The sequence below is a fragment of the Bubalus kerabau genome, chromosome 6 (genome assembly GCF_029407905.1).
Source record: "Bubalus kerabau isolate K-KA32 ecotype Philippines breed swamp buffalo chromosome 6, PCC_UOA_SB_1v2, whole genome shotgun sequence".
In the NCBI taxonomy this organism is placed as follows: Eukaryota; Metazoa; Chordata; class Mammalia; order Artiodactyla; family Bovidae; genus Bubalus; species Bubalus kerabau.
This window is the reverse complement of record NC_073629.1, coordinates 71578953-71605403: the sequence shown is the minus strand read 5'-3', so window position 1 is coordinate 71605403 and position 26451 is coordinate 71578953. Positions and strand designations below refer to the sequence as shown.

Here is a 26451-nt window from a genome sequence, read left to right as displayed (position 1 = left end):
CAACTTCTTTTCTCCAATAATTCCTTTCCCATTTTTAATAATTCCTACATCAATTCTACCAGGATCATTCCTCAGAGAACTTTGAAAAGGTTATATAACTTCAGAGAGAAATTTCTTGGTAGTGGCTATACCAAGTCTCCAAATTTCTCAAGAATTTTCATTATCCAAGATTAGCATGGACATTGTGACGTTTTTTTCCTTAGAGAAATAGAAAAGATGAATCTCAGAAACAACTATTAAGAACTGAAAATTAATGTTTTTTTTTTTCTGATCAACTTGTATGTAAGTCTTTTTGCTTCTCATATAACTCTAGGTAGAAGGAAGGACCACCACAAATAAAAGTTTTATATTCTCACCATTCAAACTGGTGGAATTTCACAGAAAGATTTAATTTGATTTAGAAAAAAATCAATTTGGCATTTCTTGAACTAAGATGTAGTGATGGAAAATTTATACCTGGCACATATATGGAATGATACTTCAGTTCAGTTCAGCTCAGTCACTCAGTCGTGTCTGACTCTTTGCAACCCCATGAATCGCAACACGCCAGGCTGCCCTGTCCATCACCAACTCCCAGAGTTCACTCAAACTCACATCCATCAAGTTGGTGATGCCATCCAGCCATCTCATCCTCTGTCATCCCCTTCTCCTCCTGCCCCCAATCCCTCCCAGCATCAGAGTCTTTTCCAATGAGTCAACTCTTCGCATGAGGTGGCCAAAGTACTGAAGTTTCAGCTTTAGCATCATTCCTTCCAAAGAACATTCAGGACTGATCTTCTTTAGAATGGACTGTTTGGATCTCCTTGCAGTCCAAGGGACTCTCAAGAGTCTTCTCCAACACCACAGTTCAAAAGCATCAATTCTTCGGCACTCAGCTTTCTTCACAGTCCAACTCTCACATCCATACATGACCACTGGATAAACCATAACCTTGACTAGATGGACATTTGTTGGCAAAGTAATGTCTCTGCTTTTCAATATGCTATCTAGGTTGGTCATAACTTTCCTTCCAAGGAGTAAGCATCTTTTAATTTCATGGCTTCAGTCACCATCTGCAGTGATTTTGGAGCCCCAAAAAATAAAGTCTGACACTGTTTCCACTGTTTCCCTATATATTTGCCATGAAGTGATGGGACCAGATGCCATGATCTTAGTTTTCTGCATGTTGAGTTTTAAGCCAACTTTTTCACTCTCCTCTTTCACTTTCATCAAGAGGCTCTTTAGTTCTTCTTCACTTTCTGTCATAAGGGTGGTGTCATCTGCATATCTGATGTTATTGAGATTTCTCCCGGCAATCTTGATTCCAGCTTGTGCTTCTTCCAGCCCAGCATTTTTCATGATGTACTCTGCATGTAAGTTAAATAAGCGTGGTGACAATATACAGCTTTGACATACTCCTTTTCCTATTTAGATCTGAAAATTTTCATTCACCACATAATGACATCACAGATAGAATAAAACTCTAGCATGGGGGCTAACTGATGTAAAACAACAGCCATTATCTGAGAGAGATCCACTGTGTAAAGGTGAATGGAGCTCCCAAAACTCACTAATGATTTGGTGAATAAAAGAAGACTTTAATGATTCTGAGTCTGCAAAAATACATCAAAATGCTTAAAAACCCTTGAGAAAATACAAGATGACAAGGGAAATTTTTTCTTCAAAATGGCAAAGAGTATGAATGCTTTCTTTTCAGAACTATTTTCACAATATTAATTTCTGTGTAATTCCCTGTTTTCTCAGTCAGTCTGGTGTCTGGCCCTTCGTGACCCCATGGACTTGTAGCCCACCAGGCTCTTCTATCCATCAAATTTCCCAGGCAAGAATACTGGAGTAGGTTGCCATTTCCTTCTCCAGGGTATCTTCCCAACCCATGGATCAAACCCATGTCTCCTGCATCTCCTGCATAGGCAGGCAGATTCTTTACCACTGAGCCACTAGGGAAGCCTGTAGCCAAAATAGAGATGCACAACATACTTAGTCTTCACTCATTCTAGTGAAAACAAACAAACAAACAAAATACAGTGCTTGTTTTCCTAATTCTGAACTTAACACTAAGTTTTGGATAAGTGGTAGAGAAAGTTGTTCTATCTATTTTAAAAAGTGACAAATTTCCCCCGAATCAGGATGTGTTTTAGGAATGAAATGGCTACCATGGGAGAAGAATAAGTTAAACATTAAATGGGGTACATAATGGCATTGCTGCAGCAATGGTGACAACTGATAGAGTGTCTAATTTTCCTGGACTTGGTGGCCATTCATAGTCACAGAGCTAACAATAGTTCACCGACTCTAGCTGAACAGCTGAATATATTAGAATAGGCTCCTGGAGTTAGTAAAATCTACATCACTTATACTTCAGATCAAATATTTGACCCAATGGTGTTGCCCTGGAGAACTTCATACTATGGAAGTAGGTACCTCTGGTACATTAAGACCAATAGGTGGGAGGACAATATAAGTAGCATGCTCTGCTTCTAGCTCAGTCACACTGCACCCCACCATGCTCCCAAATTCTCTCAGCTACTAAAACTGCTGGGGCCGGATGGGGGAAAGATGGGGGTGGGGGGAAAGGAGAAGAAAGATGAGAGAAAAAAGTTGATTGATTGCCTCCACAATGAGGCCAGTCACACACAGATAACTTCAGTGGAATCAGCCTAAGCCTTGTCACCTGAAGACTTCTAACAGCAGAAAGTCTTAACTAAATAGTTAAGCTTTTGAGAGGTCAGGTGAGAGCAGCTTTCTATCTGCCTCTCAAAAGTTCGCTACTCAAGGTGTTGCCCATTGATCAGCAGCGTGAGCATCACTGGGAGATTGCTAGAAACTCAGAATCTCTCAGAGGTCTCAGAGGTATTAATATTAAAATAGAATCTGAATCTTAACAAGATCCTTAGTTATTTCATATACACATTAAAGTTTGAGAATGCTTTAAAATATGCATTCCAGAACAAGAGAACCTGCATATCATCTTAACTATTAAAAGCTCTTGATCATCTATGTATTTGGTTGCCTAGTGCCTAAGTGACTTGGAGAAAGAGAATAGACTGTGTAGCAACATGGCCCAAAAGCAAACCAATGTCAACATTTTTCAGAGTAGCACTAGTTTATGTCATGGCGATATACAAACTCAGAAATCTCAATGGCTTTATGCCATAGTAATTGGGGATTTTTGGTTTTTGTCACACATGTTGCAACTCAGCATAGGAATAGGGATCTTCTGCTTTATAGGGTTGCCATTTGAAACAAGTGGTAACCAAAGTCACTGTGGCAGGAAAAGATGAAAGTGGCTCACTAGCTTGTTATTATCTTAGCCTAAAAATGACAAACATCAGTCCTGTTTATGAGCCACTGGGCAGAACTGGTTAAATAGTGAAGTTCATGAATATTTAGTGACTGCTGCTGCAATCTCCCTATGTGCTCTCATAATTATCATTTAAAAATTTTGGTTCACATTTTCATGTTTCTTCTATAGCAGCTCAGATTCATTAAAGGCCATCTGTTTTGGTTATTCTGCTTATTTTTCCTCTCACTTACTACTGGATTCTTGTTAGAATATGTGTTTTTGTTTGTTTGTTTATTTGTTTTTATAGGCTTACTGGGGCTCCAGTCCAGCTTCTGGGATACTTTATGTGGTCTCCAGTGAATTATGAAAGTGCAAATGCCTCTGCCTTTGTGAAGTGACATGTCTAAGGCATCAATATATCAGTCTCCAGTTGTCACCCAGCAGAAAGCTCTCAGTTCCACCCAGACCCCCAGACTCAAAGGAAAATTGAATTCAGCCCATCTTTGCAATTTCTTTTAGTTCTTCATGTACCATAAGGACCCAAACACATTAAATTCCACTTCCCATCATCATCCAAGATAATTTGCAATCTCTGTAGACCAAGCTATTTCTAGAATCTTCTATATACCAATGCTCACTCCTTGGATTCTTGGATGCTATCTCCCCAGGCTCTTCTTTCATGAAGATATGAACTCCTGAGCTGGACTTCCCTGATGTCTCAGATGGTAAAGAATCTGCCCACAATGTGGGGAACCTGAGATTGATCCCTGGGTTGGGAAGATCCCCTGGAGAAGGGAATGGCTATATTTTTGCCTGGAGAATCCCATGGACAGAGGAGTCCATGGGATCACAAAGAGTTGGACATGGCTGAAGCAACTTAGCATACATACACAAACTCCTGAGCCAGCTTTTTCTACCAGTAACTGGACAGACTGGCCCCATTAGCATTACCTGCCTGTTAAGCCTTGCTGCCACTGCTCAACACCGTAAAGATATACAGTAATATGAGGGAACTAGGGTGCACCTAAATTATAATTTACCCAGAATTTTTACTTTCTCATTTCATAGGAAACAAACTTAGCTTAAGATATTTTATACTCTTTGTATTAAGTCAATTAGGCAGTAAAATGCAGAGATTAGAGCCAAGGTTAGTGGCTCCAGCTTCCAAGGTATTTGTATTGAACAGGTTCAATTTACTCACATCAGCTTCAGTATCAAGGACAGGTAAATGGGAAACAGTCTATGCTGGAATCACAAAAGCAAGAGAAACACACATGTATCCATGGATATAGTTACCTCAAGGTCAGAGATGGGAAAGTGGGGTTTGAGAATCAGGTCTCGACAAGGGGCCTTCTGGCTGGTGTCCTTTGAGCCAATAGAACAAGACCAAGTTTGGTTCAGAAGTAGTTTTATTTTTCATCATAGAATGGAAAAGTGCACATTGGCACTCAAGAGTACAAGCTCTCCTGGAAAGGCGATGGGCAGGGTCTTGTCAGCAGGGAAGGCGTGGAGTCCTTGCATCTTAACTACAGCTGTGATACAACAGCTTCATAAGGATCTAGTCAGTGGGGAAGGAGTGGAGTTCTTGCAAGTCTGGTACAGCCTCATTGCTCACAGCTCTTATTCCAGATCGCAATGTGAGAGGTGCAGCATTTCTGCAGACAGCTCACCACCACATTTTTGTATTGAAGAGTCAGTTGGGTGTATCCACTTTGCACTAAGAGCCCTGGTCTGAAGTACCAGGGGGCAAGGTCTCTGCACCCTACAAGCAAGTGAAACTAGATGAAACACAGAGGAAAAGAAAAGGTTAGATTTTATTTTTATTTCCCAGAGTATTGTTAATGGGCTTTGCTGGTTGACAAATCCTTCGTGTGTTGTTTGTCCTGCTCCTCATTCTTGAGAGGTGCTCCAGGTTCAGGTCTGTCTTTTGTAACTACCTCTGCTGATTTGAGGCATCATCATAACTCAGGGAGAGGAGCAGTACTTCTCCCCAGCTGCCTTTAGATGTCTTTGATTGTTCCCAGGCCTTAGCCCTGAGCATTTACCCTGACAACCATTTGTCTAACGTTTTGGACACAAAGGGTACCAGGCAGTTTAAGATGCATGACCCAAATATTAGAAGAGAATAATGGTCACATGTCAGCTTTTTCCTGAAAATGAAGGTATTCAGGTTTATTTATTTTTTTTGCTGTAGGCAAAAGTATGCCCTGATGCTGAGGCTCACTGCCTTGGCCTAAATCTCCCTGGTCTCACTTTTGTTGTTTTCCAGAAGAGAAGCTGCAAATTAGAGTGGAGTTCACAAGCATAGTCAAGGGGGTCTGTTGCCCCAGGTTAATTCTCCCAGGGTTGAGGCTCTGGAACCTCTTCACTCAAGTGAGATATGCCTATGGAGTGATCTCATGTAACTTCAGACATAGTGGATGGTTAGAACCACCAAGTGAGGTCTATTTCACTTAGCAGTGAGCTGATCTTAAGGGCTACTGTTTCTTCAGGTTTTCAGCTTTACCCAGCCTCCTGGCTGGGAGGGGTGGAGGGTCCGAATAGTGGGTGCAAGCAGCACCTGGTTACCATATTCTGTGAGAGGTTTAAAGATTTCTCCTACCTGGAGGGCACACTTGAGTTGTTCCATTTCAAGGGGAGATATGGGATTGGTTTACCCTTCTCTTGGTTGTGGGGAATGGGTCTACTTTATGGGAATTCAAATGGGCTTAACTTTAACTTACTCCTTGGGGCTAACCACCCATGGAGCAGGGCAATAGAAGCAACTTAATCCAGTTTTCTTGAGTGTCCTGGCATAGCTTGGTTAACACTCGTTTCAAGGTCTGATTGCATCTCTCTACTTTCTCTGATAACTGGGGTCTCTGGGCTGAGTGGAAGGTCCATTTTATGCCCAGGACACTTGTTACCCCCCTTTTCACTTGAGACACAAATGCTGGATCATCATTACTTTGCAGGGATCCTGGGAACCCAAACCTGAAGATTATTATTTTTAGTAATACCTTAGCCACTTCAGATGCTGTTTCTGTTCTAGCAGAGAACGCTTCTGTCCATCTAGAAAATGTGTGTACTAGGACCAAGGGCTACCTGAAATTTCCCAGTAGTCCCGACAGGCAGGGAAACCAATCTTCAAATTTTGGTCAGGATATAGCTCTCTGGTTTCAATGGGCCTTATCTGGGGGCCTTTGGGGAGGCTGGTTTTGGGGTTGTTCATTGTACAGATGGTGCAGGTCTCAGCTATCCCATTGATTAAACTTTTCTTGCCAGAAGTTACCATGACCGCAAGTAACCAATTATATAGGGATTCCCACCTGGACTGAGTTCCTTGATGAACCTCCCAGATGGCTTGACAAACTGCAGTTGGGGAAGTAAGTATTGTCCATGATCATCAACTAACCACACGTGGCCTCCTAGGCCTCTACCAGAGCCCCCTTTTTTTTTTCAGCTTTGTCTAATTCTTCCTTTGAACAGGCTAGGAAGTATTGGATAGATCTACCCTTGGAGGTATGAGGGATAGTTGCCAAGTTACTTGTTCTAGGGCTGCCCTTTCAGCATTTGCTTCCACCTCATTTTTCCCCTTTATTATCTCTGTGTCCCTCTTTGGTGACCCTACAGTGAATCACTCCCACCTCTTTGGAAGCTGTATTGTTTCCAAGAGCTTCAATATGCTTGGAAGCCATGTTTCACCTGTTTATTCTCTGCAGTAAGCATACCACTTTCCTTCCAAATAACCCTTTGCTTGTAGAATGGTGTATGCACATCAAGAATCTGTGCAAATATTTAGTATCTTCCCTGTCCCAAGATCTAAGGCTCAGGTGAGGGCTATCAGTTCTGCCTTTGGGGTAAAAGTCAGCTTTGTGATTTTATGACTTAGATCTGGGAGGTCACTGTGTATCTAGTTGGCCTTTTTCCCCCTCTCTCATATAACTGTGCCTATCTTGTTATTCACTGGGCCCAGGTTAGGACAAGGCATGAGCAGGGAAGCTGGATGAAACTCTCAAGGAGCTGGAGGAACTGCAGTCAAGTCAGGAGAAGGGGATGAGAGAGGATGAGACAATTAGATGGCATCACCGACTCCATGGACTTGAGTTTGAGCAAGCTCCATGAGTTGGTAATGGACAGGGAAGCCTGGCATGCTACCGTCCATGGGGTCACAAGGAGTCAGACACAACTGAGTGACTGAACTGAACTGAGGAACTGCAGACATGTTTATTCTCTCTTGGCTGGTGCAGCACCGGTTCAGCAGATGTGAGTACATCATGATGCGTGTGTGCAGTGCTATAAATGATCTCACCTGTTACTAACCATGCAGAGTCATTGTTTACAGAACACGGGGCATGAGTGAGAGAGCATGGGGCAAGAGAGCCTGACCACCACCATCTTGGCTAATTACTATTTCCCTACACCATCTGTGAACAATTCCTCTTCTGCCTTTGGGGGAGGCTTGTTCCTAGGTTGGGGCAACTGAAATAGATCATGTCTATGGTTTCTGTATAATAATGCTTCAGAGGCCCCATTTCTGTGGGTGGCAGGATTTCATGTGTGACAGGTTTTTTGTTTTTTTTTGTTTTTATTTTTTTTTATTGAAGGATAATTGTTTTACAGAATTTTGTTGTTTTCTGTCAAACCTCAACATGAATCATCCATAGGTATACATATATCTCTTCCCTTTTGAACCTCTCTCCCATCTCCCTCCCCATCTCACCCCTCTAGGTTGATACAGAGCCCCTGTTTGAGTTTCCTGAGCCATACAGCAAATTCCCATTGGCTATCTATTTTACATATGGTAATGTAAGTTTCCATGTTATGCTTTCCATAAATCTCACCCTCTCCTCCCCTGTCTCTCCACATCCATAACTCTATTCTCCATGTCTCGTTCCCCATTGTTGCCCTGTAAATAAATTCTTCAAAACCATTTTTCTAGATTTTGTATATATTTGTTAGAATACAATATTTATCTTTTTCTTTCTGACTCACTTTACTGTGTATAATAGGTTCTAGGTTCATCCACCTCATCAGAACTGACTCAAATGTAGTCCTTCTTATGGCTGAGTAATATTCCATTGTGTATATTTACCACAAATTCTTTATCCATTTATCTGTCAGTGGGCATCTAGGTTGCTTCCGTGTTCTAGCTATTGTAAATAGTGCTTCAGTGAACAATGGAATACATGTGTCTTTTTCAATTTTGGTTTCCTCAGGGTATATGCCTAGGAGTGGGATTGCTGGGTCATATGGTTGCTTTATCCCTAGTTTTTTAAGTAATCTCCATACTGTCTTCCATAGTGGCTATATCAATTCACCTTTCCACCAAAAGTTCAAGAGTTCCCTTTTCTCCACACCCTCTCCAGCATTTATTGTTTGTAGACTTTTTGATGATGGCCATTCTCCCTGAAGTGAAGTGATATCTCACTGTGGTTTTAATTTACTTTTCTCTAATAATGAGTGATGTTGAGCATCTTTTCATGTGTTTGTTAGCCATCTGTATGTCTTCTTTGGAGAAATGTCTGTTTAGGTCTTTTCCCCACTTTTTGATTGGGTCATTTATTTTCCTGGTATTGAGTTGTATGAGCTGCTTGTATATTTTGGAAATTAATTCTTTGTCAGTTGTTTCACTTGATATTATTTTCTCCCATTCTGAAGGTTGTCTTTTCACCTTGTTTATAGCTTCCTTTGCTGTGCAAAAGTTTTAAGTTTAATCAGGTCCCACTTGTTTACTTTTGTTCTTATTTCCGTTATTTTAGGAGGTGGGTCATAGAGGATCTTGCTTTGATTTATGTCATCGAGTGTTCTGCCTATGTTTTCCTCTAAGAGTTTTATAGTTCCTGGTCTTACATTCAGGTCTTTAATCCATTTTGAGTTTATCTTTGTGTATGGTGTTAGGAAGTGTTCTAATTTCATTCTTTTACATGGAGTTGTCCAGTTTTCCCAGCACCATTTATTGAAGAGGCTGTCTTTGCCCCATTGTATATTCTTGGCTCCTTTGTCAAAAATAAGATACCCATAGGTGCATGGGTTTATTTCTTGGCTTTCTATCTTGTTCTGTTGGTCTATATTTCTGTTTTTGTGCCAGTACCATACTGTCTTGATGACTGTAGCTTTGTAGTATAATCTGAAGTCAGGAAGGTTGATTCTTGCAGCTCCATTCTTCTCAAGACTGATTTGGCTATTCAGGGTCTTTTGTGTTTCCATATGAATTGTGAAATTTTTTGTTCTAGTTCTCTGAAAAAAATGCAATTGATAATTTGATAGGGATCACATTGAATCTAAAGATTGCATTTGGTAGTATAGTCATTTTCACAATATTGATTCTTCCTACCCAGGAATAAGGAATATCTCTCCATGTCTGTTTATGTCATCTTTGATTTCTTTCATCAGTGTCATAATATCTGTGTACAGTTCTCTTGTCTCCTTAGGTAAGTTTAGTCCTAGATATTTAACTCTTTTTGTTGCAATAGTAATTGGGATTGATTCCTTAATTTCTCTTTCTGATTTTCCATTGTTAGTATATAGAAATGCAAGTGATTTCTGTGTATTGATTTTGTATCCTGCAACTTTGCTAAATTCACTAATCAGCTCTAGTAATTTTCTGATACTATCTTTAGGGTTTTCTATGTACAGTATCATGTCATGTGCAAACAGTGAGAGCTTTTCTTCTTTTCCAATCTGGATTCCTTTTATTTCTTTTTCTTCTCTGATTACTATAGCTAGGACTTGCAGAACTATGTTGAATAATAGTTGTGAAAATGGACACTCTTGTCTTGTTCCTGACCTTAGGGGGACTGCTTTCAGTTTCCCATCATTAAGAATAATGTTTGCTGTAGGCTTATCATATATGTCCTTTACAATGTTGAGGTAGGTTCCTTTATGCTCATTTTTTGAAGAGTTTTAATCATAAATGGGTGCTGAATTTTGTCAAAGGCTTTTTCTGCATCCCTTGAGATGATCCTATGGTTTTTATCTTTAAGTTTGTTAATATAGTATATCACATTGATTGATTTGCATATATTGAAGAATCCTTGCATTCCTGGAATAAACCCAACTTGATCATGGTGTATGAGCTTTTTGATGTGTTGCTGAATTCTGTTTGCTAAAATTTTGTTGAGGATTTTTGCATCTATGTTCATCAGTGATATTGGCCTGTAGTTTGTGTGTGTGTGTGTGTGTGTTGTCTTTGGTTTTGGTATCAGCATGATGGTGGCCTTGTAGAATGAGTTTGGAAGTGTTCCTTCCTCTGCAATTTTTTGAAAGAGTTTTAGAAGGATAGGCATTGTCTCTTCTCTAAATGTTTGATAGAATTCTCCTGTGAAGCCATCTGCTCCTGGGCTTTTGTTTTTGGGGAGATTTTTTTTTTTTTTTTATCACAACTTCAATGTCAGTGCTTGTAATTGGGTTATTCATAATTTAGATTTCTTCCTGGTTCAGTCTTGGAAGATTGAACTTTTCTAAGAATTTGTTCATTTCTTCCAGGTTATACATTTTATTGCAATATAGTTGTTCATAATCATCTCTTATAATCGTTTCTATTTCTGCGTTGTCTGTTGTAACCTCTCCTTTTTCATTTCTAATTTTGTTGATTTGATTCTTCTCTTTTTTTATTGATGAGTCTGGCTAAAGGTTTGTCAATTTTGTTTATCTTCTCAAAGAGCCAGTTTTTAGTTTTATTATCTTTACTATTGTTTCTTTTTCTTTTTCATTTATTTCTGCTCAGTTCTTATAATATCTTTCCTTCTACTAATTTTGGGTTCTTTCTTTTCATTATTCTTTTTCCAATTGTTGTAGGTGTAAAGTTAGGTTGTCTATTCAATGTTTTTCTTGTTTATTGAGGTAGGATTGTATTCCTATGCACTTCACTCTTAGGACTGCTTTTGCTGCATCCCATAGGTTTTGAGTAGTTGTATTTTCATTGTCATTTGTTTCTAGAAATTTTTTTATTTCCCTTTTGATTTCTTCAGTAACCTGTTGGTTATTTAGAAACATGTTGTTTATTCTCCATGTGTTTGTGTTTGTGTTTCTTACAGTTTTTTTTTTCTTGTAATTGATATCTAGTCTCATAGCTTGTGGTCAGAGAAGATGCTTGATATAATTTCAGTTTTCTTAAATTTACTGAGGTTTGATTTGTGACCCAAGATGTGGTCTATCTTGGAGAATGTTCCATGTGTACTTGATAAGAAGGTGTATTCTGCATTTGGATGGAATGTCCTGAAGATATCAATGAGATCCATCTCATCTAATGTATCATTTAAGACTTGTGTTTCCTTATTAATTTTCTGTTTTGATGATCTGTCCATTGGTGTGAGTGGGGTATTAAAGTCTCCTACTATTATTGTGTTACTGTCAATTTCTCCTTTTATGTCTGTTAGTGTTTGTCATATGTATTGAGGTGCTCTTATGTTGGGTACATAGATATTTACAATTGTTGTCTTTCTCTTGGATTGTTTTCCTCTTCCTCCCTAGGTCATTATATAGTGTCCTTCCTTATCTCTAGTAATCTTTATTTTAAGGTCTATTTTGTCTGTTATGAGGATTGCTACTCCAACATTCTTCTGCTTCCCATTTACATGGAATATATTTTTCCATCCTCTCACTTTCAGTCTATATGTATCTTGAGGTCTGAAGTGGAATTCTTGTAGACAGCATATATATGGGTCTAGTTTTTGTATCCATTTGGCCAGTCTGTGTCTTTTGGTTGAAGCACTTAATCCATTTACATGTAAAGTAATTATTGATATATATGTTCCTATTGCCATTTTCTTAATTGTTTGGGGTTGATTTTGTATATCTTTTTTCTTCTCTTGTATTTCTTGACTATATAAATTAGTTTAACATTTGTTGCAAAGCCGGTTTGGTGGTACTGTAGTCTCTTAGCTTTTGCTTGTCTGAAAAGCTTTTTTATTTCTCAATCAATTTTGAATGAGATCCTTGCTGGATACGAGGTACAAGGCATAAGATTACCTTGATGGGTAATCTTGGTTGTAGATTTTTCCCTTTCATTGCTTTAAATATATCCTGCCAATCCCTTCTGGCCTGCAGAGTTTCTACTGAAAGATCATCTGTGAAGTGTATGGGATTTCACTTGTATGTTACTTGTTGCTTTTCCTTTGATGCTTTTAATATTCTTTCTTTGTGTTTAGTCTTTGTTACTTTGATTAGTATGTGTGTTGGTGTGTTCTTCCTTGGGCTTATTTTGTATGGGACTCTTTGTGCCTCTTGGACTTGACTGACTATTTCTTTTTCCATGTTGGGGGAATTTTCAACTATAATGTCTTCAAAATTTTTCTCATACCCTTTCTTTTTCTCTTGTTCTTCTGGGACCCCTATTATTTGAATGTTGGTGTATTTGATATTGTCCCAGAGGTCTCTGAGACTATCCTCAGTTCTTTTCATTCTTTTAACTTTATTCTGCTCTTCAGAAGTTATTTCCACCATTTTATCTTCCAGCTCACTGATTCATTCTTCTGCTTCAGATATTCTGCTATTGATTCCTTCTATAGTATTTTGAATTTCAGTAGTTGTGCTGTTTTTCTTTGCATGTTTATTCTTTAATTCTTCTAGGTCTTTGTTAATTGATTCTTGCATTTTCTCCATTTTGCTTTCAAGGTTTTTGATCATCTTTACTATCATTATTCTGAATTCTTTTTCAGGTAGTTTGCCTATTTCCTTTTCATTTATTTGGACTTCTGTGTTTCTAGTTTGTTCTTTCATTTGTGTAGTATTTCTCTGCCTTTTCATTATTTTGTTTAAAACTTATTGTGTTTGATGTCTCATTTTCCCAGGCTTCAAGTTTGAATACGTTCTTCCTTTTGGTTTCTGCCTTCTAAGGTTGGTCCAGTGGTTTGTGTAAGCTTTGTATAGGGTGAGATTTGTGCTGAGTTTTTGTTTGTTTTTCCTCTGATGGGCAAGGCTGAATGAGGTGGTAATCGTGTCTGCTGATGATTGGGTTTGTACTTTTGTTTTGTTGTTGTTGTTTTGATGAGGCATCCTGCATAGGGTGCTATTGGTGGTTGGGTGATCCCAGGTCTTGCATTATAGTGGTTTCCTTTGTGTGAGTTCTCACTATTTGATAACCCCTAGGGTTAGTTCTCTGGTAGTCTAGGGTCTTGGAGTCAGTGCTCCCACTCTAAAGGCTCAAGGCTTGATCTCTGGTCAAGAACAAAGATTCCACAAGTGGTTTGTTATGGCATTAAGTGAGATTAAAACAAATATCCAAAAATGAGAAATCAAAGCTGAACCCCAGACAAATGGCAGTTACAAAATCACACAAATAATAAATAAGATAATGGAATATACACATATACCTAAACACCCATGAGCAAAGTCAAAACAGTCCAACGAAAATAATGTGCAATAGATTGACCCAGCAAACAAAGGAAATTAGAAATTATATTTACCAGATAAGAATGAAACTAAAGCACAAACTGGAAAACAAAACTAAAGCAAGGTGCCAAATGGGGAATAAAGCAATGAAAACAAAACTAACAAATATGTTGAGAGGAAAGGAAAGAAAGAATACATATGCAAAGTTAAATAGAGGTAGATGAAGAAGATTTATAGACATTAAAGATTAATTGCAAGGAGAAAAGAACAATTGGAAAGGCAAAAAAAGGAATAAATGTAGAAAAAATATAATAGGTTTAAAAAAATTAAAAGTTAAAATTATAAAAAAAGAAAAGATTTTAAAAAAGGGGGGGAGCAGCAGGAAAGAAGAAAGAAAAAAAGGAAGAAAAACCGGAAACCTCCACAGAATTGCAAAAGAATTGTAGATACAGAGGTTTATAACAACAATAAAATGTGTGACTGAATATACACATATACATATACCCCCATAAGCAAAATCAAAACAGTCCAACAAAAGTAAAATACAATAGATTGACCTGGTGAACAAAGGGAACCAAAAATTATGTCTACCAGAACAAAACTAACTACAGCACAAACTGGAAAAGAAAACTAAAGCAAGGTGCCAATTGCGGTATAAAGCAATGAAAATAGAACTAACAAATATGTTGAAACTAAGGTAAAGAAAGAAAAGAAAGAAAGAATAGATATGCAAAGTTAAATAGAGGTAGATAAAGAAGATTTATATATATTAAAGATTAACTGCAAGGGGGAAAGAACAGTAGGGAAAGCAAACAAAGGAATAAATGTAGAAAAAGTAATAATAAGTTTAAAAAAATTAAAATTAAAAAAAGAGGAAAAAAAAAAAAACAAACAACTCCCCAGAACTGCAAAAGCCCAATATAAAGGCAAAGGTTTATAATAAGAATAAAAAAAGTGACTGAGAAAAGAAAGGAAAAAAGAAAAAGCCCAAAAGCTTAGTTAGATTTCATAGTGCCAATAAAATCGACAACTACAACTGATGGTGGGGAGGGAAACAAAAGAGAAAAAAAAAATCTACAGAACAAATCAAAACATAAGAATGATAATTTTTTTTTTCCTTGGGTCACTGCTGTCAGAGTCCTTTCCCTCACTGGGAGTCACAGTCTACTTCACCTTCCTAGTGAAAGTGAAAGTCTTTCAGTTGTTTCTGACTCTTTGTGACCCCATGGACTGTTTATAGAGTCCATGGAATTCTCCAGGCCAGAATACTGGAATGGGTAGCATTTCCCTTCTCCAGGTGATCTTCCCAATCCAGGGATCGAACCCAGGTCTCCTGCATTGCAGGCGGATTCTTTACCAGCTGAGCCACAAGGGAGGCCCAGGATGGCCTCTAACACTGTGCTGATCTCTAGGTCTGCTGTGAGGGCAGCTCAGATTCTAATCTGATCCTACTCTTCTGTGTTCTTGCCCCCAATGTCCACTGCTAACAGAACTAGTGCGTTTTCTTTTGTGGGAGCTCTCAATGACCTTTTATATATTTTACGGACATAGAGTCTGCCTGTTGATCGTGTAGATTTAATCTGCAGCTTGTACAGCAGGTGGGAGGGTTTTGGGGTCTTCTTCATTAGTCACACTGCCCCTGGGTTTCAACTGTGGTTTTATATCCACCTCTGGATATGGGTCGTCCACTGGGGTTTGCTCCTGAGGCTGCCCTGGAGGACTTGGGTTTGCCCCTGTGAGGGCCAGGTGTGGAGGTGGTACAGCTGCTTGAGTCACAGGGGTTCTGGCAGCACCAGGTACTCAGAGGAGTTGGCAGCTAGGACAGCAGGAAATATAGTGCTCTAGAAGGGTATGGCAACCAGTATTGGCCAATATACTCCAGTATTCTTGCCTGGAGAACCCCCTCCCAGACAGAAAAGCCTGGCAGGCCACAGTCTACAGGGTCACAAAGAGTCGGACACTACAACAGCGACCCTGCATGCATAGGTGCAAGACGTTTTTTGCCTGTGGCAACTCTGCCCCAGGGTCAGTTGAGAGTGAAGGTAGCTGCTTGCTTTGCAGGGACCCTGGTGGCACCAAGTGTGCAGGGACACGGACTGCCTCCGTCACAGGAGTTATGGCCCTATCAGAGACTTTTTTTGAGCCTCTTGTAGCTGGTGATCGGAATGCCTTTCTGGCCAGTCTTTCTCCAAAGCTCCGCCCATTCAGGCACTTAGAGAGCTTACTTGCCTGGGGTCCTTCTCTGTTGTTTGGCGCATCAGGAACATAAAGGGGCCCTCTGCCTGGGGTCCTACTCTGTAGATTGGCAAGTCAGGCACTTAGAGGGGTACCCTGGGTGGGATCCTACTCTATAGTTCAGTGCGTCAGGAGTTTGATGGGCCAGCCTCTATTGTTCAGCTGCCAATGCTGGCTTGTGCAGGGAGAGAGGCTATAGTGATGGCTACACCCCCTACCCACGACTCAGCAGTATCGCCTTGCTTCCACGGCTGCCCGACTTTCCTCCACAGACATTTCCCACCACAATCTCTTCCCTCACATCCTCTCCATCCGTTTCTCTGCAGTCAACAGCAGCCCTCACCCTGGAATTGCTCCACAATCCCTAAATTCCAGCTCCTAGCCACTGCGCCATCTAGGATATGTATGGCTGTGGCAAGGACTGTCTGATTCTCATTCCATTTAGGCTGCAACAGATCAGCTGTTGCAGTTTCCCTTGCAGCCTTAACTGTTTTTCCTCTGACTTAGATGCGCTGATGTGAGGATTGGACCCCTGCTCCCGTTTCCCAACCCGCTGAGGGCAGGTCCAGTCCTATTAATACTCCCATTCCCCACCCCTCCCCCCCCAATTCCTTCATCCTACTGAGTTTTGCGTGCATCTATATATTCTTTTCTGCTGGTCAGCTACTCCTGTCTACTGTCAGCTGGTGTTCTGCATGCACTCCTGAGTCCGAAGGTGTATTTCTGATGTATTTGTGAAGAGAGATGTATTCCATGTACATCTACTCCTCCGCCATCTTGTTCCTCTCATGTATGACAGGTTTTTATGGTAACCACTGGGTTGTCTAAAAGCACAACCTGAATTTTAATTGACTTCGTGGGGGATAGCAATTATGTTCCCTGAGAACTTACTAAAGCCTGGACCATATCCTGACTGACTTTTCAGACTGGGTTCTTATAACTGCAAGGAGACTATCTCTTAGTGGTTTGATCTAATTATTTAGAGAAATAAGCATCCACCTGAGAAGAGGTCTCAGCACTTGAGCTAATACCCTATGGGGAATTCCTCTTCTTTCAGGAATGTAAAGGTCAAAGAGTTTGGCTAAATCTGGGAGGGCCAGGGCAAGGGCTTCAAGTAATTGCTTTTTCAATTCTTAAAAGGCCCCTTTGCATTCTCTATGTATGTGTGCTCAGTCTGACTCTTGCCAGCCCATGGACTGTAGCCCACAAGGCTCCTCTGTCCATGGAATTTTACAGACAAGAATACTGGAGTGGGTTGCCATTTCCTGCTCCAGGAGATCTTCCTGACCCAGGAATCAAATCTGCTGTCTCTTTTGGCAGGTGGATTCTTTACCACTGTGCCACCTCAAAGGCTCATTGTCCTTTCCTTTGGACTTTTCATATAGAGGTCTACCTAATGGATCAGAGTGAGGGATCTAGATCCAGCAAAACCAGCCACCTCCAGGAAACCCCCAAGCTGTCTTCTAGTTTTAGGAGGGTAAAGTTTGCAAATGGCTCTTTTCTTTTCCTGGGATAGTCTTCTCTGACCCTCTGTGAGAATGTAGCCTGGATAAGTCACCCTATTTTGTGATATTTGAGCCTTTTCTAGAGATCATATATCCTTTTATAAAATAGGTATTTCACGGTGGTTACAGTATTTTAGTCAGAGGTCTCCTTAGTTACGGTTGGTGATCAGACTGTTGTCTCTTCTTCAGATGTGGATTTTTTAGATCTTTTGCTAGTTTCCCCAAAGACAGTGGTGGAATTTTTTAACACTTGGGCCAGGACTGTACAGCAGTATTGTTGCTTTTGTTGCATATTTGGGTTCTGCCACTTAAGAGCAAGACTTTCCTGTGACTCTGGGCTAATATAGTAAAGAGGCTTTATTTATTAAAAAAAATTTGGCCACACTGTGTAGCATGTAGGATCTTAGTTCCCCGACCAGGGATCAAACCTGTGCCCCACTGCAGGGGAAGCACAGAGTCTTATACACAGGACCTCCAGAGAAGTCCCTGGAAGACATCTTTTAAATTTAATACAGAATACTAGATTGTGTGGCCAGCAGGATGTAGGGATTAGGGACACTTATATCCTAGGTGGCTTCATGGACTGCTATGAGACCCTGTACCACCCAGTATTCCTCCTTGGTTTTCTTTCTAGAGAGAATGGGAGTATTACAGACTGATTGGTGTGATCTAACAAGGTCCTTTTCAATGGTTTTTGTTCAGTCCCTAAGTTGTATCCAACTCTTTGAGACCCCATGAGATCCCATGGACTGCAGCATGCCAGGCTCCTTTGAAAGTGAAAGTGAAAGTCAGTCATGTCTGACTCTTTACAACCCTGTGGACTATACAGTCCATGGAATTCTCCAGGCCAGAATACTGGAGTGGGTAGCTTTTCCCTTCTCCAGCAGATCTTCCCAACACAGGAATCAAACTGGGGTCTTCTGCATTTCAGGTGGATTCTTTACCAACTGAGCTATCAGTGAAGCCAAGGCTCCTCTGTCCTTCTCTATCTCCTGGAGTTTGATCAAACTTATGTCCGTTGAGTCAGTGATGCTGTCTAGCCATCTCATCCTCTCCTACCTTTTCCTCCTGCCTTCAATATTTCCCATCATAAGGGTCTTCTCTAATGAGTCAGCTCTTTGCACCAGGTGACCAAAGTATTGGAGCTTCAGCTTCAACATCAGTTCTTCCAATTAATATTCAGGGTTGATTTCCTTTAGGATTGACTGGTTTGATCTTCTTGCTGTCCAAGGGACTCTCAGGAGTCTTTTCCAGGACCGTAGTTCAAAAGCATCAATTCTTTAGTGCTTAGCCTTCTTTATGGTCCAACTCTCACAATTAGGCCCTGTATAATGGGGCAGTGCCCAGCAAGGCTGCTCAATAAGGCCTCTGGATAGAGAGGGTACTGTATTCTATTGAACCATAAATGTCTGGGTTTTATTTAGATGAATTATCAAGGGACTGGCTCCTACAGCTCTTCCTCCCCATCACATCCTTAGGCTTAGACCTCAGGATTTACTCTAGGAAGATTGATTTACTCTATCTGAAGAGGCTTGTCCTCCAGCATGAACATCATGACCTTGTGCCCTTTGTCTAAGAGTACATTGCTCTATAGTTTTTCTCCCTTTAAGGGGACAATAGGCACCAATTTATATATCTCTTTCTAGCATATTATAGGTCTTTGGGGGACATACAGGAAAGGATGGGTGAATGCATGTTCATCCAATGTGCATTCTAATGGCTTTGTGAATGTCTGTTCTTGAACTTTCCCTTATAATCCATAATTTTATAATTCTTGTGATCGGGTGTTCAGAGATTAGTAAGTGGCACCAATGGCATCAGTGTCAACTAAGAATTTAACATGCTTTTCCCCTATGTCCAATGTCAGCTGGGTTTCCTTGTGGGTCAATTGGAATGCCAGCTTAGGACACCTCTGGCCCTATCATTCTTCATCTGTTTAGACCATATTCCTTCAAGGGTTAAGGCCAGGCTCTGTCATCCTAGTTGCCCTTCAGGGGTGACAATAGCATTCTCTTTTCTAGTGTCCCTCGTTTTTACATATGGCACAGTGATTGGGTTCTTATTTCCCTAGCTTGCTATCCCTTAGTGGGGAATGAGGGTCCCACCAGAATAGAGAGTCTCGTGGACACATAGTCCATATTTTCATGCTAATCAGTTGATGTTGGGAGGCAATAGCCAATAGGTTGGCATGCACCAGATCCTGTCATCCTCTGATTTTTCCTCCTCTATATTTGGGTTATTAAAAATCCAGTAGGCAACCTCCACCAGATTCGAGAGGCAGTGGTATCTGGATCTATTTATAGTTTCCAAAGTTTACACCTAACGTCAGGGATATTGGGAAATGAAATTCTCACCACAATTGAACTCCCTTCCAATTACTTGGGGTTATTGATAAGATAGACTTCGAGACATTCAAGGCACTGAAGCACTCAAGAAATGCTGGAGAGTTTTCCATTCAGTTCGGTTCAGTCGCTCAGTCATGTCTGACTCTTTGCGACCACATGAATCACAGCACGCCAGGCCTCCCTGACCATCACCAACTCCCAGAGTTCACCCAAACTCATGTCCATCGAGTCAATGATGCCATCCAGCCATTTCAACTTCTGTCATCCCCTTCATCTCCTGCCCCCAATCCCTCCCAGCATCACGGTCTTTTCCAATGAGTCAACTCTTCGCGTAAGGTGGCCAAAGTACTGGATTTTCAGCTTCAGTATCAGTCCTTCCAATGAACACCCAGGACTGATTTCCTTTAGGATGGACTGGTTGGATCTCCTTGCAGTCCAAGGGACTCTCAAGAGTCTTCTCCAACACCACAGTTCAAAAGCATCAATTCTTCGGTGCTCAGCTTTCTTCACAGTCCAACTCTCACATCCATACATGACCACTGGAAAAACGATAGCCTTGACTGGACGAACCTTTGTTGGCAAAGTAAAGTCTTTGCTTTTGAATATGCTGTCTAGGTTGGTCATAACTTTCTTTCCAAGGAGTAAGCGTCTTTTAATTTCAAGGCTGCAATCACCATCTGCAGTGATTTTGGAGCCCCCCCCCCAAAAAAAAGGCTGACTCTGTTTCCACTGTTTCCCCATCTATTTCCCATGAAGTGATGGGACCAGATGCCATGATCTTAGTTTTCTGAATGTTGAGCTTTGAGCCAACTTTTTCACTCTCCTCTTTCACTTTCATCAAGAGGCTTTTTAGTTCCTCTTTACTTTCTGCCTTAAGGGTGGGGTCATCTGCGTATCTGAGGTTATTGATATTTCTCCTGGCAATCTTGATTCCAGCTTATGCTCCTTCCAGCCTGGCATTTCTCATGATGTAATCTGCATATAAGTTAAATAAGCAGGGTGATACTATACAGCCTTGATGTACTCCTTTTCCTATTTGGAACCAGTCTGTTTTTCCATGTCCAGTTATAACTGTTGCTTCCTGACCTGCATACAAATTTCTCAAGAGGCAGGTCAGGGGGGTTGGTATTCCCATCTCTTGAAGAATTTTCCACAGTTTATTGTGATCCACACAGTCAAAGGCTTTGGCATAGTCAATAAAGCAGAAATAGATGTTTTTCTGCAACTTTCTTGCTTTTTCCATGATCCAGCGGATGTTGGCAATTTGATCTCTGGTTCCTCTGCCTTTTCTGAAACCAGCTTGAACATGTGGAAATTCATGGTTCATGTATTGCTGAAGCCTGGCTTGGAGAATTTTGAGAATTATTTTACTAGCATGTGAGATGAGTGCAATTGTATGGTAGTTTGAACATTGTTTGCATTGCCTTCCTTAGGGATTGGAATGAAAACTGACCTTTTCCAATCCTGTGGCCACTGCTGAGTTTTTCAAATTTGCTGGCATATTGAGTGCAGCACTTTCACAGCATCACCCTTCAGGATTTGAAATAGCTCAACTGAAATTCCATCACCACCTAGCTTTGTTCATAGAGATGCTTTCTATGACCCACTTGACTTCACATTCCAGGATGTCTGGCTCTAGGTGAGTGATCACACCATCGTGATTATCTGGGTCATGAAGATCTTTTTTGTACAGTTCTTCTGTGTATTTTTGCCACCTTTTCTTAATATCTTCTGCTTCTCTTAGGTCCATACCATTTCTGTCCTTTATCGAGCCCATCTTTGCAAGTAATGTTCCCTTGGTATCTAATTTTCTTGAAGAGATCTCTAGTCTTTCCCATTCTGTTGTTTTCCTCTATTTCTTTGCATTGATCACTGAGGAAGGCTTTCTTATCTCTCCTTGCTATTCTTTGGAACTCTGCATTCAAATGGGAATATCTTTCCTTTTCTCCTTTACTTTTCACTTCTCTTCTTTTCACAACTATTTGTAAGGCCTCCTCAGACAACCATTTTGCTTTTTTGCATTTCTTTTCCATGGGGATGGTCTTGATCCCTGTCTCCTGTACAATGTCACAAACCTCCATCCATAGTTCATCAAGCACTCTGTCTATCAGATCTAGTCCCTTAAAAATATTTCTAACTTCCACTGTATAATCATAAGGGATTTGATTTAGGTCATACCAGGATGGTCTAGTGGTTTCTCCTACTTTCTTCAATTTAAGTCTGAATTTGGCAATAAGCAATTCATGATCTGAGCCACAGTCAGCTCCCGGTCTTGTTTTTGCTGACTGTAAAGAGCTTCTCCATCTTTGGCTGCAAAGAATATAATCAGTCTGATTTTGGTGTTGACCATCTGGTGATGTCCATGTGTAGAGTCTTCTCTTGTGTTGTTGGAAGAGGGTGTTTGATATGACCAGTGCATTTTCTTGGCAAAACTCCATAAGCCTTTGCCCTGCTTCATTCCATATTCCAGGGCCAAATTTTCCTGTTACTCCGGGTGTTTCTAGACCTCCTACTTTTGAATTCCAGTCCCCTATAATGAAAAGGACATCTTTTTGGGGTGTTAGTTCTAAAAGGTCTTGTAGGTCTTCATAGAACCATTCAACTTCAGCCTCTTCAGTGTTACTGGTTGGGGCATAGGCTTGGATTAGCGTGATATTGAATGGTTTACCTTGGAAACAAACAGATATCATGCTGTCGTTTTTGAGATTGCATCCAAGTACTGCATTTCAGACTCTTTTGTTGACCATGATGGCTACTCCATTTCTTCTAAGGGATTCCTGCGCACAGTAGCAGATATAATGGTCATCTGAGTTAAATTCACCCATTTCAGTACATTTTAGTTTGCTGATTCCTAGAATGTCGACCTTTACTCTTGCCGTCTCCTGTTTGACCACTTCCAATTTGCCTTGATTCATGGACCTAACATTCCAGGTTCCTATGAATATCGCTTTTTACAGCATCGTATCTTGCTTCTATCACCAGTCCCATCCACAACTGGGTATTGTTTTTGCACCCTTCATTCTTTCTGGAGTTATTTCTCCACTGATCTCCTGTAGCATATTGGGCACCTACGACCTGGGGTGTTCCTCTTTCAGTATCTGATCATTTTGCCTTTTCATACTGTTCATGGAGTTCTCAAGGCAAGAATACTGAAGTGGTTTGCCATTCCCTTCTCCAGTGGGACTTCCCTGTTGGCTCAGATGGAGACCCAGGTTCAGTCCCTGGGTTGGGAAGATCCCCTGGAAATGGAAAAGTCCACTCCAGTACTATTGCTTGGAAAATCCCATGGACAGAGGAGCCTGGTAGGCTACAGTCCATGGGGTTGCAAAGAGTCAGACATGACTGAGCAACTTCACTTTCACTTTCTTTCACTTTCACTTTCTCCAGTGGACCACATTCTGTCAGTCCAAAGTTTACACTTAATGTCAGGGGCACTTTGGGAAATACATTTCTCACCAGGATTGCACTTCCTTCAAATTACTGGGGTTCATTGATAAGATAGATTAGGAAATATTCAAGGCACTGAAGCACTTAAGGAATGCTAGAGAGTTTTCCATTGGCTCCTGATTGATATCTTATTCCAACTGCAGGGTTCCTTCCTTCTACCAGGATTCCTGTTGTTATTTAGCCACCAAGTTGTGTCTGACTCTTTTGCAATCCCATGAACTATGGTCACCAGGCTCCTCTGTCCATGGAATTGAAAGAGTCAATTCCTAGGTAGGTTGACAAGAAGTCCAGGGTCTCCAAGGAGGAGAAAGGGGTCTGTGGTTCTCAAAGGAACAATAAGGACATTTTTTTTTTCTATATTGTTTTGCCTTAGTATAACAATGTATCTTGCTCAAGGACATGTTTCTCCTTAACAAGAACCTTCTGACTAATCTTGGTATCTTAAGAGGTTTGTTGTGGTAGTGGATCTGGTAAGACCTTTTTATTGTTAGTTCTAATCATGGTGACTGCAGCCATGAAATTAAAAGATGCTTACTCCTTGGAAGGAAAGTTATGACCAACCTAGATAGCATATTCAAAAGCAGAGACATTACTTTGCCAACAAAGGTCCATCTAGTCAAGGCTATGGTTTTTCCAGTGGTCATGTATGGATGTGAGAGTTGGACTGTGAAGAAAGCTGAGCACCGAAGAATTGATGCTTTTGAACTGTGGTGTTGGAGAAGACTCTTGAGAGTCCCTTGGACTGCAAGGAGATCCAACCAGTCCATTCTGAAGGAGATCAGTCCTGGGTGTTCTTTGGAAGGACTGATGCTAAAGCTGAAACTCCAATACTTTGGCCACCTTATGCAAAGAGTTGACTCATTGGAAAAGACCCTGATGCTGGGAGGGATTGGGGGCAGGAGGAGAAGGGGATGACAGAGGATAAGATGGCTGGATGGCATCACCGACTCGATGGACATGAGTTTGGGTGAACTCCAGAAGTTGGTGATGGACAGGGAGGCCTGGCATGCTGCAATTCATGGGGTCGCAAAGAATTGACGTGACTGAGCGACTGAACTGAACTGAACAGCTGTCTGAGACTGGGGTTTCCTCTTCCTCCTTTTGGCTGAAAGGGAGGAGTTTTCAGATTTCTGCTGCTAAAACCATGAGAATTCCCATGGGGTACTCACTAGATCACTGGGGCAGCTGGTACTCTCTGTTGATAGAGGAAGAGAGACTGTGGAACCTCCATTGAGGTCCCTCTCAAAAGCAAAGGAAGGAGGAGTTGGGTGGTGATATTTCCTATTATCACTTGCAGTTTACAGGGTTTCTTAATAATGGGATTCCTGGTCTTAAGAATGGCTCACAGGGCTTCTCGATCCACTTCAGAGAAATTAGAGCCAAACTGAAGAAGTTAGATAAGCAATCATGTACTTATCTTGGGACCCTTTTGGACTCAGACATCTCCTGTGCTTTTTTCTGAGCTTAGATGTAGTATTATCATCTTATTTTGTCAGGCAGTCCTCATTTATTGGACCCTATACTGATCTTGCCTCTTGGCTCACAAGGCTAGCCACTTTCCTTTAGCAAACCAAAAGTGACTGTGAAGAATAATCTTGTTGACCCCTGCGGGGTCAGCTAGGAGAATAAAAAGTCCTGGTACAGCCCCTATGACCTTTACAGGGATCAGGAGGACAGCACTACTAGCCAGACAGAGAGCAAGACTGCTATGGCTCCTTCTCATCCACAGGTCCCCATTGTCCTGTGGCATTTGGTACCACAGGAGGGCCAGCCAGAGGCAGTGGGGAGACATTCTATATGAGTTTTAGTTTCTGATTCCCAATAATGTTGTAGGATAATCCCCTCACGGGGGTTCAGTACATATTACTCTGGGGGGTATGCTGTGTGTGAACCAAATCCCACAGTATTCAGTTCCTGGGCAGAGCTGCTCTGAATTCTGTTGAAGGCTGCTGTCATTCTCTCCATCAGTTCAGTTCAGTTTAGTTCAGTCGCTCAGTTGTGTCCAACTCTTTGGGACCCCATGAACCGCAGCACACCAGGCCTCCCTGTCCATCACCAACTCCCAGAATCTACCCAAACAGAGTGAGCTCAAAGATTACAGTCAGTCATTTTCATCAAACCTCCCAAAGCCTCCACCACTCTCTCATTGGAGCTGGGCAATCTTAAAGCCTAGTGAAGAAGTGCATGGTCTATATCATCTGGGTCACTGAAATTTGTTACATACCCTTTCAAGTTGGGCCCAGCAAGGGTCCCCCTTCCTGGTGTCATTCAAGCCAACAGAACAAGACTACATTCAGTTCAGAAGCAAAGGAAAGTTGAATTTTTGACCAAAGAATTAAGAGGTACAAGCTTGCACTCTAGAGTACATACTCTTGTAACAAGCCATGCACTCTAGAGTACATACTCTTGTAACAAGTTCCACCATTGGTGGAACTGCTTTATATGGTTTTTATCAACAGGGAAGCAGGTGAAGTTCTTGAAGGTCAGGCACAACTGTGCTGCTGAGAGCTCCAGATCAGTGCAGGGCACAGCAACTGCACACAGCCTAGAATTGAGGGGTTGTGTCCTGTGTCTCTCTCTGCACATGGCCTGTCATCCTGAAATGTTGGGTGCAGCCACTTTGCCCTAGAAACTTTGGTCTGAAGTGTCAGATGTAAGGCCTCTACATAGAATACCCAATGAACAAATGAAACTAGACTAAGCACAAAGGAATTTTTTTTTAAGGTTACACTTTATTACCCAAATTTCACTTTTATGGCCTGGGAATTGTTAATGGGATTTTTTCAGTGACACTGTCATACAGTTAACCTGAGACATGCTCTGGTTTCACCTTTGACTTGGCCTGTTTCCTGTCCCCAACCTTAAGGAATGAGATGGATGAACATCTAATTTAACCCTACTGCATTGCTGGAAGGGCTAATTGAAAAGGCCAAGTGTCTCTGCAGGAGGGTAGACCAAGAGCCCAAATACATGATCACAACATGAAACCTGCCTGGATTTCTTATACATAATTAATAAAGACCTCTATGTCTACCTAAGTCTTGTTTAACTTAAAGTTTCATTCTGACAAGAAGAACAGGATTTCAGCCAGGTTTTGAGAAGAAGGGAAATTTTGGTATGGTCAATACTCCAATCAATCCAGAAAGACTGTCCAGGCTAATAAGTATTACAGATAGACAAGCAAATCCAGTCATACTCTGTGTGTAGACACACAGGTTAGCAAGGATACACAAACAATCTGAGACTACCGATGCCTCATAGAGTTAGTCTTTGTGGTTACAATGATGGCCTAGATATTTAGAATGTTTCAGAAGACCAACTG

The 26451-nt window shown here is 41.0% G+C and overlaps 1 long non-coding RNA gene across 1 annotated transcript in view; it reads left to right on the top strand.

Annotated features, from left to right (window-relative positions):
- Window positions 1–5051: 5051 nt before the first annotated feature.
- LOC129655265 (uncharacterized) overlaps window positions 5052–26451 on the top strand; it is a 53219-nt gene continuing 31819 nt past the window's right edge. Inside the window, exons 1-2 of the long non-coding RNA XR_008715856.1 lie at window positions 5052–6103; window positions 6548–6648. This is a non-coding gene — a long non-coding RNA (uncharacterized LOC129655265). The remainder of the gene's footprint in view (window positions 6104–6547; window positions 6649–26451) is intronic.